At 38.8% G+C, this 13,654-nt stretch overlaps 1 long non-coding RNA gene across 1 annotated transcript in view; it reads right to left on the bottom strand.

The window, feature by feature from the left end:
• Positions 1-255: 255 nt before the first annotated feature.
• LOC107181563 overlaps positions 256-13,654 on the bottom strand; it is a 19,799-nt gene continuing 6,400 nt past the window's right edge. The window contains exons 2-3 of the long non-coding RNA XR_001512224.1: positions 6,473-6,478; positions 256-316 (exon numbers count right to left, since the gene is read on the bottom strand). This is a non-coding gene — a long non-coding RNA (uncharacterized LOC107181563). The remainder of the gene's footprint in view (positions 317-6,472; positions 6,479-13,654) is intronic.

The raw sequence follows: 13,654 nt of genomic DNA, 5'->3' as shown, positions 1-13,654 counted from the left end.
CTCAAGGCAGGGTTGATGGGGAGGTTGCGGCGCCACCCCCTGTCATGCACAGAGCAGGGCAAATCAGGGAGTTGGGGCTCTGTACCCTGTCATGCACAGAGCAGGGCCCATCAGGGAGTTGGGGCGCTGCTCTCTATCACCCACAGAGCAGGGCCGATCAGGGGGTTGGGGCGCTGCCACTCTCACACTCAGGGCAGGGCCAATGGGGAAGTTATGGCTCTACCCCATCACACACAGAGCACGGCCCATGGGGGAGGAGGGTTGGGGTGCCGTACTCTGTCACACAAAGTGCAGGGCCGATCAGAGGGTTTGGGCGCTTACCCCTGTCATGCTGATCCAGGTGTTGGAAGGCCCCCGGCTCCTCTGATCCTGGTGCTGGGAGGCATATTACCCTTTTACTATATAGGGTAGAGGCCTGGTGCATGGGTGGGTGCCAGCTGGTTTGCCCTGAAGGGTGTCCTGGATCAGGGTGGGGGTCCCCACTGGGGTGCCTGGCCAGCCTGTGTGAGGAGATGATGGCTGTTTGCAGCTGGTCACACACCCTTCAGGGTGTTGGTTTCCTCTGTCACTGAAGCAAGAAAGCCTCATGTTAGTTTCAAGCTGCCTGGCTGCGGGCCACCATCTTAGCTGGCAGTTAATTTGCATATTGCCCTGATTAGCCAATGGGAAGGGTAGCGGTTGTATGCCAATTACCATGTTTCTCTTTTATTAGATAGGATATATACTGTTCTATAGTGGTAGTAAATGATAGTATTACATTTTAGTTTTGAGCCTTAAGTTCTGCAAAGTTCAATGAATCTTTCAAAATCTGTATTCTTCAATACAGATCTTTCATAAATAGCATAATCATATTCAATTTTTCATTCATAATTGATAAAAATCATTTTATAATTTTTTTATTTTCAAAAAGCTTAACTTGACAATTATCCAAAAGAAAGTTTCTTAAATACAATAATTAGATTGGCAGAGATAAATAAATTAGAAATTTCAAATAAAAATCTACATTCCTATAGTTTATTTGTATCTTTATTTCTTTAGGGTTGATTTTATAATACTTACAGTATTTTTGTGGTCCAAAAATATCTTCACCAGATAATTCATCATAAATTTCTATTACATTTGATAAAAAATATGTTTGAAGTTTAATTTTTTAGAGAAAAATCACTAACGGTTAGTATACATTGACTTCATTTGATCTGGTGTTTAGAAATATGATCCAGTTGTTAGAAAACACAATTGAGTCATTCAGACAATCTATATGATACTTTATGATGATGTAGCATCCTTATACTTTATCCTTTTGGGAGTCATTTTTCTATTAAATTGAACTTATTTTTTTCTACACACATTCAGTGTTTTTACATTTTATTGTGAAATTAATAGTCTCCACTTCTTTCTGTGAGCCAGTCTTCAAAGATTAATTTCAAAGATTGGTCTTTCCCTGTAAATATTTCGAGTTTTATTGTGGCTATTTGTAATATTCATAACTCAAAGTTTACCTTACAATGAGAGATCATATAGGAAAGGTACTTATGGCAGAAAATAACATCTGAGCTGACCCTCACAAGCCCACACTTTCTGTGGATTGCCCAGGATTTCATCGGTTGAATTAACTTTAACATTTTTTAATTCCTATACACAGCTTCAAATTAGCACTCCACCCTTTAAGAAAGTCTTTGGTGATTATATCTACATTCTATAACATTTTCCATTGAGATGAGACTGGAAAGGATGGATTTATTTCTTAAAAATTCCAAAAAATACATCACAATGAGGAAATCTATACTAATAATAGAGGAATAAGCAAATTGTCTGGGATGCCTTCACAGTAACAGTAATGACTAAACAGCAGGCTGCGTGGGGCGACAAGGCCAGCAGGGGATTAGTGAGGGATGACCAAATGACTTAACACCAGGCTGCATGGGGTGACCAGGCCAGCAGGGGGGGGTAGTTAGGGGTGGCCAGGTCAGGAGAGGGCAGTTGGGGGCATCCAGGCCAGCAGAGGGGCAGTTGGGGGTGACTAGGCTGGCAGGGGGGGCAGTTGCAGGTGACCAGGTCAGCAGGGGAGGCAGTAAGGGATGACCATGCCAGTGGGGGGCCATTAGGGGTGACTAAGGCCAGGAAAGGGGAGCAGTTGGGGTGACCAGGCCAGCCGGGAGTGTAGTAAGGTGTGACCAGGCCAGCAGGGGGGACAGTTAGGGGTGATCAGGCCAGCAGGCAGAGTTGGTTAGGGGTGATCAGACTGGCAGGTTGGGGTATTTAGGGGTGATCGGGCAGGAATGAAGGTGAACCGTTAGGAGCCAGCAGTCCTGGATTGTTAGAGGGATGTCTGACTGCTGGTTTAGGCCCGATCCCCAGGACATCCCCCAAGGGTGTCCCAGATTGGAGAGGGTGCAGGCTGGGCTGAGGGGACCTTCCCCACCCCCATGCAGAAATTTTGTGCACCGGGTCTCTAGTCCTTTGTAAGAATAAATTAACTGAATCTTTGGAGAATACTATGCTCAAAGAACAAATGAAAACTTAGGATTAATTGAACATTTTGCTTCAAAGCAATCATGCATACTGACCAGAGTTCTATTGCTATATCTTCAAACATTGTGTAGTTGTTTCAGGCAATTTTTTTGGGAAATAAAGCAAAAGCTAAAAATTTATTTCATCTTGACCATCTTCAACATTGATGTGTCTAACCAATTTGTATAAATGATCAGAGTACAAAGCTTTGGGAATGCTGTTAAGAATTTCAAGTGGCTTTGCATTTTTATTATTTGTAACTATATGTTCTGTGATGTAATTTCCCAGAAGATGAATTCAATTATTTGGATCAGTCTCTCTAGAGAAGAAAATAACATAGCGATCCTTACAAAATGTTCTTTCAACTTTGAGTCATAATTTGAGAGTAATTTCTTTGACTTCAACACAATGCCCTTTATTTGTTGGTGACATAGTTTTTATGATCAGAGGATGAAAATTTTTGTTTGGCTGAAAGAATAATTAAGTCTAAATGTAATCTGAAAAGTCCTCATTTTATGTATTTATATATAACTATAGACTGGTTTTTAGATCTGTTGCCAAAATCTTACATTTTGTAAAAAGATAGATATTGTTCAGATGTCTCAACATCAGGGGGTATGTTTCCATCATACTTAAGTAATTTATTATGTTGGACATTTCAGATTTTGTCTCATTATCTACAAACAAATAAAAGAAATTTGTTTTCTTCATTTCAAACAACTTACATAAACTCTCAACACTTTTCCACGTTATGGATAGTGTGTAAAGTCTATAAAATCATGAAGTTGAAAGAGTTGATTTCTGCCTTTGTATTTTTCTCATTCTCACTCAATTACATAACAATATTTCTTATGTGGTTCAACTTTTAACCAGGTTAACTCCCAATCCACTAGAACCATTACTGATCAAGTAGTAACATGACAATGCATTAAAGCTTTATTTATCATATCCCTTCATCAAAGTCTTAGTCTCGATCTTTGCAAGAATATCTTTATTATTATTATTAGGTTGACATTTGATAGTACTTTTTTTCTCTTCAAAATTATTAAGGTTTAAAAAATTATTCATTTTCATATTTTACCCGTATCATTTAAAATTGTTTAAAATATATTTTTATTCATTTCTGAGAGGAAGGGAGAGAGAGGGAGAGAGAGAGATGGTAACATTAATGATGAGAAAGAATGATTGGTCGGTTGCCTCCTGCACACTTCGCCCCCTATTGGGGATAGCGTCAGCAACCCGCGCATGTGCCTTTGACCTAAATCAAACCCAGGACCCTTTAGTCCACAGGCCAATGATCTATTCACTGAGCCAAACCTGCTAGAGTTGTATCATTTAAATTTTATCTTGTTTCTTCTATGGATATGCAAGCCTAAATTTCCTACAAATTTTTAAGAACTATATGAAATATTAAATGTATTACACTTTTCAAAGTTGATTCAATGTGGTAATTACTTTCCATATGGCTTTTTTGCTGTTGTTGTACTTTAGAATTATATTGTTTTATGTTGATAAGAGTTCCTCACTTCAAAATTTCCTATAAAACTTAGAGTAACTATGAACAAGCTATCGGTTTCACAATAAAATAGCAAATGACTTCAGGCTCTTCCAAATTCCTGCAGAAAATAGAAATAAAAGCATAACCATGTAGTCAACAGTTTACTTTCATGTGAACACCATAAAATTTGATCCTTAAGTTACAGTCTGATATAATAATTTATTTAAATGATCATATGTTAAGAAGTATATTTTATTACAAGCAAAAGATAAAATGTTTAATTTAAGTAAGTACTGAATTGCTCCACTGGTGTGACATTTTACTTTTATGATTTGTGTTCTGTTTTAAACAAAACATTAACAATTAGAATAGTAAAACCAAATTTAAAATATATTATTAAAATAAATAAAGTATATACATGAACTAATTTGAATTTATCAAATGAACAATGTACTCCTTTTAATTCACATATTACTTCACTCTATTAAGTTTTAAGGTAAAATCCAAAACTTCCAGCACATATACAGAATGACATAATTTAATTTCTTCATCTATATATTTATTGACCTATTACTGTTTTTTGTGTCACCTTTGAAAATTGTAACATGTACTTCTCATTTGTTGGTGACACATACTCTATCCAAAGGGAATTCAAATTATTACAAATTATTAGAAGCTTAATTTGGAGAATGACTATATCTGAGTTCAGTTGTGTTGAGAGTCTACTGTATAACTGGAAATTCTCTGAATTAAGTTCTATGAGTATACAATCTATACATATACTCCACATTCAAAGGCTGTTAAATTGCGTTGTTTACCCATGTCTTCAGAAAAAAAAATCACTTCTACTGTCATGGTAAGCAACCTGCTTCCCTATTTATAATGGTCTGGCCTCTAGCAACTTCAGCGCGAAATTATAGCTAATTTGCCTACAAACGTCAGGTGTTCATAATAATCTGGCCACTCAATGTATATATATGAGCCTAAATGACTGCTATGACCAAACGACCCAAACCACTGGTCAACCAGTCACTATGTCGCGGCCCCTCCCTCTGGTCAGCTGGCCAACCTCCTGTGGCCCTTCTTCCTGGCTGGCCAACCTCCCACAACCCCTCCCCTGAGCAAACTAGCCCTCCCATCAGCTCCAGTTGGGGGGCTGACTACCAACCTCTCATGGTCCCTCCCCCTGGCTGGTGAGCCCACAATCAGCCAGCCAATTTCCCCAGGCCTCTCCCCAAGGCCAGCCCAGCCCCCAATAGACCTCGATTGCTGGCCAGGCCTAGGGACCCCACCAGTGCATGATTTGTACACTTGTCTCTAGTATTTAATAAAAGTTACATAATATAATATGTCAATTAGAAGCACATATAAATGGTTTTTATTTTAAATATATATATATGAATCGAACCGGGGACCCTTCAGTCCGCAGGCCGACGCTCTATCCACTGAGCCAAACCGGTTTCGGCTTTAAATATATATTTAATTAATTTTACAGAGAGAGAAAAGGAGAGTAAGAGAGAGAAACATTGATCAGCTGTCCCTTACTGGGGATCAAGCCCACAACCCAGAAAATGGCCAGGGCAACATATGTATGTTTTTTTAAATTAGACTACACCCATACAATTTTTTAAAATATGGTTTATTGAATTTTTTTACAGAGAGGAATGAAGAGGGATAGAGAGTTAGAAACATCGATGAGAGAGAAACATCGATCAGCTGCCTCTTGCACACTCCTTACTGGGGATGAGCCCACAACCAAAGTACATGCCCTTGACTGGAATCGAACCTGAGACCTTTCAGTCTGCAGGCTGATGCTCTATCCATTGAGCCAAAACAGTTAGGGCCATACAATATTTTTAACTTAAACTGACAAAAGATTTCTTAGGGAAAAGTATTTTATTACTCATATTGTTCAAAATTGCTGGACCATTGTGGTAATAAAAATATACTAATAGAACATCTTTTATTTTGATATTATTTTGTTCTTTTATATTTAAGTTATGTACAACCATGCACTCCCTTACTGTTTGCTTTAAGGCAGATTGCTACCTCTGCACTGCCCATCATCTATATATATAAAACACTAATATGCAAGTAGAGTGAACAGCAGAACAACCAAACAACCAAACAACTGGTCACTATCACGTACACTGACCACCAGGGGGCATGAGCGGAACATGATGGGTGTCAGCAGCAGGTGGCAGAGCGCGGAACATGGCAGGCATTGTCCATGGAGGGATGGTGGAGCAGGTGAGCGGGGGTGCCAGACCAAGGCAGGGCACTGGTTGCTGTCATCAGGGTGAGCCTCTGATGGTTACTGAAAATTCTTGACTCCCATGCACTGCGGTACCGCCCAGCACTAGCACCAGCTGCCGCCGCCAGTCCTGTTTGCACCTGCTGCTGGTGCCGGAGCCACCTCCCGCACCCACTGTGGACCCTGATCACTCCTCAGGGCTTCTCCACCTCCCCCTGCTTCAGAGGGGCTATCAGAGCATCAGCCACCACTTGCACCACTGATAGCGCCGGCCCCGCTCGCACCAGCTGCTGGCACCGGCCTCAATTGCTCCACACCATCAGTGTCAGCAGGTGCTAGTAGCCCGGTGCCGTTAGTACATGGGAGCAACAGTGGCGGGAGCAGGCTGCCAGCAGACCCAGGACAGGGGGCTGTGGCAAGAGGGGCCAGGCAGGGGCCCAGAGGATAGGCTGAGACATGCCTCTGTGCCCACTGCAACATCAGGGCCCACAGTTCCTTTTAAGGGGCATGAATTTGTGCACCGGGCCCCTAGTACGATATAACTAGAGGCCTGATGCATGAATTCATGCACCGGTGGGGTCTGTCAGCCTGGCCTGTGTCCTCTCACAATCCAGGACCCCTCAGGGGATGTCTGACATCCCTCAAGGGACATAGAATGTGCGAAGTGACAGGTGGCCAGGGAGGAGCCCGAGCCCGGGCCGGGTGCCATGCAGATCCCACTTATCCTGGCCCCACTGTGCCTGCTGCCACCACCCAGGAGGGCAGCTGCAGAAGTAGGAGAGGCTCACGACACAGCAGCTGCTCTCGCCAGCTGTGAGCCGGGCATCTGGCATCCATCTGTCAGCTGAGTGGCGCTCCTGCTGTTGTAGCGCACTGACCACCAGGCAGCAGCTCCTGCATTGAGCATCTGTCCCCTGGTGGTCAATGCATGTCTTGGCAGCTGGTCAAATGGTCAACTGGTCGAACAGCCAAACAGTCGCTTAGGGTTTTATATATATAGATCGAAAGTGACATTGAGTACAGTTTTCTTTAATAATCAATGCTTTGGCAAACCTAGTACTGATTGACTTATTATCTCTTACTATAAGAAGCCTACAAGACTGACTTTAGAGAAAGTTAGAAAACACAAGTTTCTTTGTTAGAAAATAATAAGAGAAAGGACAGATAGTGTTCAGATCCAGTTGACATTAACAATTTAAGTAGACGGATTTAAGTAGCATGTATAAGTGTTGTGAAATGAGCCAATATTCTCATAAGATTAGGAGGTGGTAAAGAAATAAATAAAACACTTTGGGGATGTTTTTATTATAGTAAAAAGATATAGAATAATATATGTGCTATTTTTCCCTAGAAATTTCAAAGTCAATAAAAAACCAATGCTTTGAGATTATATGGCATAGCCACTAGTCACAAGTATAGTTTCAGTAAAAATTATCTGGCCTAGCAAACAGGAACTTGTCTTCTGAGACCTAAGTGGTTCCATGGTAAGATGTAATGGTGGTAGTCCCCATTTGCCTAATTTTAAATGGGCAATTTTGTTATTTCTCTTGAAACTAAGTACTTCAAGTGACAATTACCAATTAGAATGACTGGCACTTGATAGATGTTCTAAAATGGTAGCCATTAACGGTATTATTAGTATTACTATTATTATTGATTTTTAACAGATTTTACACTATACTAAGACATTTCATTGATTTAATAAGCATAAGCTCTGGTGCCATATGGATTATAGTCCATTTTTATGAACTACTGATTCTTTAGTGGTATTTCTCATTTTCAAATGTATTGATGAATTGAGCAGAAATATCTGATCCAATCTTTCAGTCTTTCCCCTTCTTCATTTCTCCAGTCCAGTCTACTGAAATGCAATGAGGAGTGTACTTGATATATTCCTAAGTGGAGCCAGCATATTTTTGACACTGTTCACTGAGCTTAAACAGCTCTTCTTGAAATTGAGTTGCCTTTTTTTATTGTTGCCTCTTTTATTAACTACTATACTGCTTCAAACCCTTCTTACAATTTATGTGTCACTGCCATAGAAAACAAAAGTTAGGCTATGAATTTGGAGTTTGCCACACTTACTTATGAGAAAAAGAGAAACACTTCAAACAGCCATTTCTGGTAAAGAGTGCTGTGAAATGATATAGATTCATAACCTGGTACAAGATTATAACTTCCAAATACATATTTAAAGAACACAATGTTCAGAGCATAAATGAATGCCTATTATTTTAAAAATATTGGCAACAATATTGTATTAATAATCCAAATACTTCTTCCATTTGCTATGTGTGCCCTTTTCTTTATTCTCCAATTCTTAGGAATTATCTTTGAATCTTAAGAAAATGAAAACATGAAATTGCCCATGATAAACTTATTTAATTGTAGTATAAGACGGCATACTTCTGAACTGTATGAACCCGAGCATATTTTAATGTCTCTAGTAGTCTGGGAATACAAGGGGGAAAAAGTTAATTTTTAGCCCTGGCCAGTGTGGCTCAGTTGGTTGGGCGTGGTCCTGTGTGAGGAAAGATTGGCAGTTCAGTAAAGTCAGGGCACATGTTGGGCTTAATCACCAGTAGAGGGCATGCAGGAAGCAGCTATTTGATATTTCTTTCTCTCTTTCCCCTCCTTTCTCTATAAAAATCAATTCAAATATATATTTTTTAATTTAGATATATATTTTATTGATTTCAGAGAGGAAGAGAGAGCTAGAAACATCCATAACGAGAGAGAATAATTGATCGGCTGCCTCCTGCTCACCCCACACTGGAGATGGAGACTGCAACCCAGGCATGTGCCTGACCTGGAATTGAACAGTGACCTGCTACATAGGTTGACCCTCAATCACTGAGCCATGTGGGCAGGCTGTAAAAATTTTAAAGAAGCTCAGAGTTGAAGATTTCCTCACTGTAGACTTCATGGAGCTTATATTGGTTCAATGCATGGACCTTGCCCTTTTCACTTAGAGTTTTGCGTTTGCCATCTCCTCAGTTCTATAGACCCTTCTTCCCCACTGTTAGTTTAAAGTACATTAGAAATCACTTCTTCCTGAAAGTTTTCCAGCTCTTAGATTACTGCCTCCTATTTCTTTTTGTGCTTCTAGTTTACCCTGCACTTTTCTCTATTTGTTCAAATGTGTTGTTGTTGTTGTTGTTTTTTGTCTATTTCACTTCTGAGAACTTGTAAGTATTATGAAGCCTGGAGTGTTGCCTCCTTACATCCGCACGATTTTCCCCATCGCCAAGAACTGCATCTGATAATAATGTTCCAAAGTTGCTATATGTGTTGAACTAGTATTTAAATGAATAAATAACAAGGGAGTGACCATGTTGAGTGTGATGAGAAGGGTAGCATCACGGAATGCAGGATACAGAAGGAAACAAAACGCACAGAACTGATAGTGGCTGTGAGCAAAGCCATGATAGGAAAACAAGTTTTCTCATTTGTAGTCCACAGTACACTGCCTTAATCAATCATAGCCCAATGGTTATGTGAGTTACGGTAAACTGAAAGTAAAAGAACGAGTGGTTTAATAAACTGTTTATTTAAAATCCACTTTGGGTTAATATCTATGTTCATTTTTACTGACTTTAGTAATTCAGGTGCATAAGAGTTGCTCCAGAACTGTAACTCGTTTGTTCTAATTTACATCTCTAAAGAACAAGATTTCTACAAATGAATAAGGAATCACAACAACTGGACTTTTATAGCTGAGAAGATATATATATATAGTGCTATAAATAAATCAATATTTTTATTTGTGTTCTATAGCCAAAGCATTTTCTCTCTCTTAAATTAAGCCTTAATGAATTTTGTAAGTGATGTTGGACTTCAATGAAAAGTTTATCAGCAAACTACAAAGGTATTCCTTTGTGGGATATTAAAATAGACAAATAGGAATGCTACATGGCCTGCATTGAGCAAGATAAGTATCTAGATTTTAAAGACCCAATTTGATCTCACTCTCAGATTATTCCTCCAGAAAATTTCAGAGAAAAGAGTAGAAAAACTCGTTTTCATGGTAGATGGACAGTGTGGGTATAAAATAATAGAGAAATAACATAGCATCCCTCCAAATGGAGAAAACTAATACCACTTATTCAAGCTAATAAGTGTTCCTTTAAATCTCCGCATTCTCTTTTAAAGAGTGACTGAAAAATAATAAAGATCAGGAGAAAGAGGTCAGAGAGGGTATTTTGTATCTTTCTCTCCTGCATCCTTCCTTACAAAGACAATACATAAAATAATTTCATGAATACTCTTCTTGAAGGCTAACAACTTACCACACTAAATAAAGATACTTATTTCAGAAAGAATCACTGCCTAAGAGAGAGTTAAATAGTTTTTTCACCATTATCCTCTAGTTGAAATTTGTTTTGTAGATAGAAAATGTAATTTTATATTATCAGAGTATAAAAGAATAGATACCAATATGGTACTCTTTTGTACCACTTACATTTTGTTACAAGTCATTTTATTACATACATGTTATGTTCATTTGATTACTATAAATGTAATGCTACATTTTACAGGAAAAAAGTAATGAAACAGGTTTAATATCTATATACAAGTACTTTTTTTCCTTTTATTTAAAAACTAGAGGCCCGGTGCACTGGGGGGTGGGCCCTCGCTCGGCCTGCACCCTCTTGCAGTCCAGGATCCTGGGGATCAGGCCTAAGCCAGCAGTTGAACAGCCCTCTTGCAGTCCAGGATCCCTCTCACTGTCCAGGACCCCTCGTTCCTTACTGCCCGCCTGCTCACTGCTCCTTACCTCTCGGCTAGCTGTTCCTTAGCGCTGCTGCAAAGGTGGGACAGGCTCCCACCATCGCTGCTGCGCCTGCCAGCCATGAGCCCAGCTTCTGGCTGAGCGGTGATCCCCCTGTGGGAGTGCACTGACCACCAGGGGGCAGCTCCTGCATAGAGCATCTGCCCCCTGGTGGTCAGTGCACATCATAGCAACTGGTCATTCTGCTGTTTGGTCGATTTGCATATTAGGGTTTTATTATATAGGATATAGAAAATTTGTTAAGAGTATCTAGGCAGAAAACAGATGTTATTTATAGAGGATCCAACATTCACCACATGTTGTGGGGACTCCTCTTCCTGCCACTAGTGCTTTGGCTGGGGAGCCCAATGGGAGCCTGGGATCTCTTGCTACTCAGGGGGAACCTCCACAGCTGAGAGACACTCCTTCTGAGTTTTAACTGCCATACAAGGGTGTGGGACCAGCCCATTTCGCTTCTCTACCCTTCCTACCAATCTGGATGTGGCTTCTTTATATCCTTAGTTATAGGATTTTATGTTCAGTAAGTTTTCAGGGGGTTCTCAAGTGTGGCTGTTCTATTATTTAGTTGTAATTTTGATAGGGTCATGTTCATTTGATTACTATAACTGCCATACATGGGTGTGGGGCCATGCCATTTCACTTCTCTATACCCAGCCATCATTTTTTTTTAAGAAGAAACTTAGTGATAATAATAAAAACTTGGTTTTAATAATGAAAGAAAACTAGATTAAAATGATTATTTTTTTCTTAAAGATATTTCCAAAAGTCAATTCATCATTCATCTGTTTTTAAAATTGACTTAAGCATTAGAAAACAATAATAGTATGTATTTTTATTGCTAAGACCTGAATTGCTTTTTACTAGAACCCCAGGGGATTCAAGCTTTCTGCCTGACATACTCCCTGTATATTTTAACTATGTCCCCTTAACATGGGGAGAAATGGTTACTTATATTAGTGTGGAGAAAATGCTCAACTATCCTGGTGTTGACCTGTCTATGGTGAAGGCAATGTAAGGGTTCTGCCAGTTGTTTGGTGTCTTTTATCACTGACTTTTTTCTGAAGAATAACAAACTTCTATCAAGGCCTGACCATCTACCGCAGGTTACTAAACTCCTACATAATCTTTGACAGGTGAATGGAAATATTACATAAAGGTATTCATTTCTTTAAAACATATTTGTGAACATTTACTTGATAGTAGGCAGATTAGAGTATCAATGAGAACTACTTCGCTATTTTCTAATTGGTGAAACATATCCAATAAATAATTACATGTAGCAATTAAAATTTTTAATAAGAACTGTTCCATAATGGGTACAAGAGTGGAAGTAGAGTTGAAAAAATCACAAGGTGAAAAGGTAAGAAAGAACCTGTGGCTTTTGTTAATTTAGTAATTTTAGCATATTTCAAGTGAAAGTAAAAAGGAATATATTCTTCCACTTGCTATTATCAGACAGGAAAATGGGGAAAAGCTATACAATTAAACCGTTGAACAATGAAGTGGTAAGAGGTGCCAACCTCCGTGTAGTTGAAAATCCATGCATAACTTTTGTTTTCCCAAAACTTTACTAGTAACCACTAATGGCCTATAGTTGACCAGAAACTTTAACAATAACATAAAGAGTCTATTAATGAATATTTTGCATGTTATGTGTATTATATGTTGTATTTTTACAATGAATTAGAGAAAATAAAATGTTAATAAAAATTATAAGAAAGAGAAAATGTACTTAAGACATTTATTTTAAAACTCCATATATAATTAGACTCAGTTCAAATTCATGTTGTTCAAAGGTCAATGATATTTAGTTTTGCATTTGTACTATATTTTTTCTTCTACATTTGAAAGTGATACCCAAATAGATATAACTTTGGATTTAAAATTGTTTGAGTCCTGATTTCCTCTCATCATATGAAACTTTCAATACCCTGTGATAATACCCTCTTATTACTAAACACAGACACATAATTGTTGCTATAGTTTCTGAGTTTAAAATACAAAAAAAAAAATTACTCATATGACATGTGCTGAATCTTGACCAAAATAGCCTCAGAAGGCTTTCATAAATATGACCAATTAAAACTGTTGTGAGTGAAATTCCTAGATGCAGTAAAAATTATCCAGCAGTTCCCTAGCAGGCTTGGGTGGATAGAGTGTCAATCTGAGGACCAAAGGGTCCTGGTTTGATTCCAGTAAAGGGCGTGTACTTTGGTTGCAGACTCCTCCCAGGGCCCTGGTTGGCATGCATGCAGGAGGCAACCAATTGTGCTTCTCTCACATCGATGTTTCTCTCTGTCTTTGCTTATCTCTTCCACTCTCCCTAAAAATCAATGGGAAAATGTCCTTGGGTGAGGATTAACAGCAAACAAAATGTTCAGTAGTTTATATGTTTTATTTGTGTTTTTTAAAAAAGTTTTATACTATAGGTTACCTTGATAATTGTATACATACACACAACAACACACGAATAATTTGATTCTAATTGCATACATACACACAACAACACACATGCACACCCCTCCCACAAATGTGCTCTCAGTTGAGAAATGTTTCCCATTATGTTTGATTATTATTCTTAAAATATATATTTTATTCA

This window comes from Myotis davidii, unplaced genomic scaffold, assembly GCF_000327345.1.
Source record: "Myotis davidii unplaced genomic scaffold, ASM32734v1 scaffold2293, whole genome shotgun sequence".
In the NCBI taxonomy this organism is placed as follows: domain Eukaryota; kingdom Metazoa; phylum Chordata; class Mammalia; order Chiroptera; family Vespertilionidae; genus Myotis; species Myotis davidii.
This window is presented reverse-complemented; position numbering and strand designations above follow the sequence as displayed.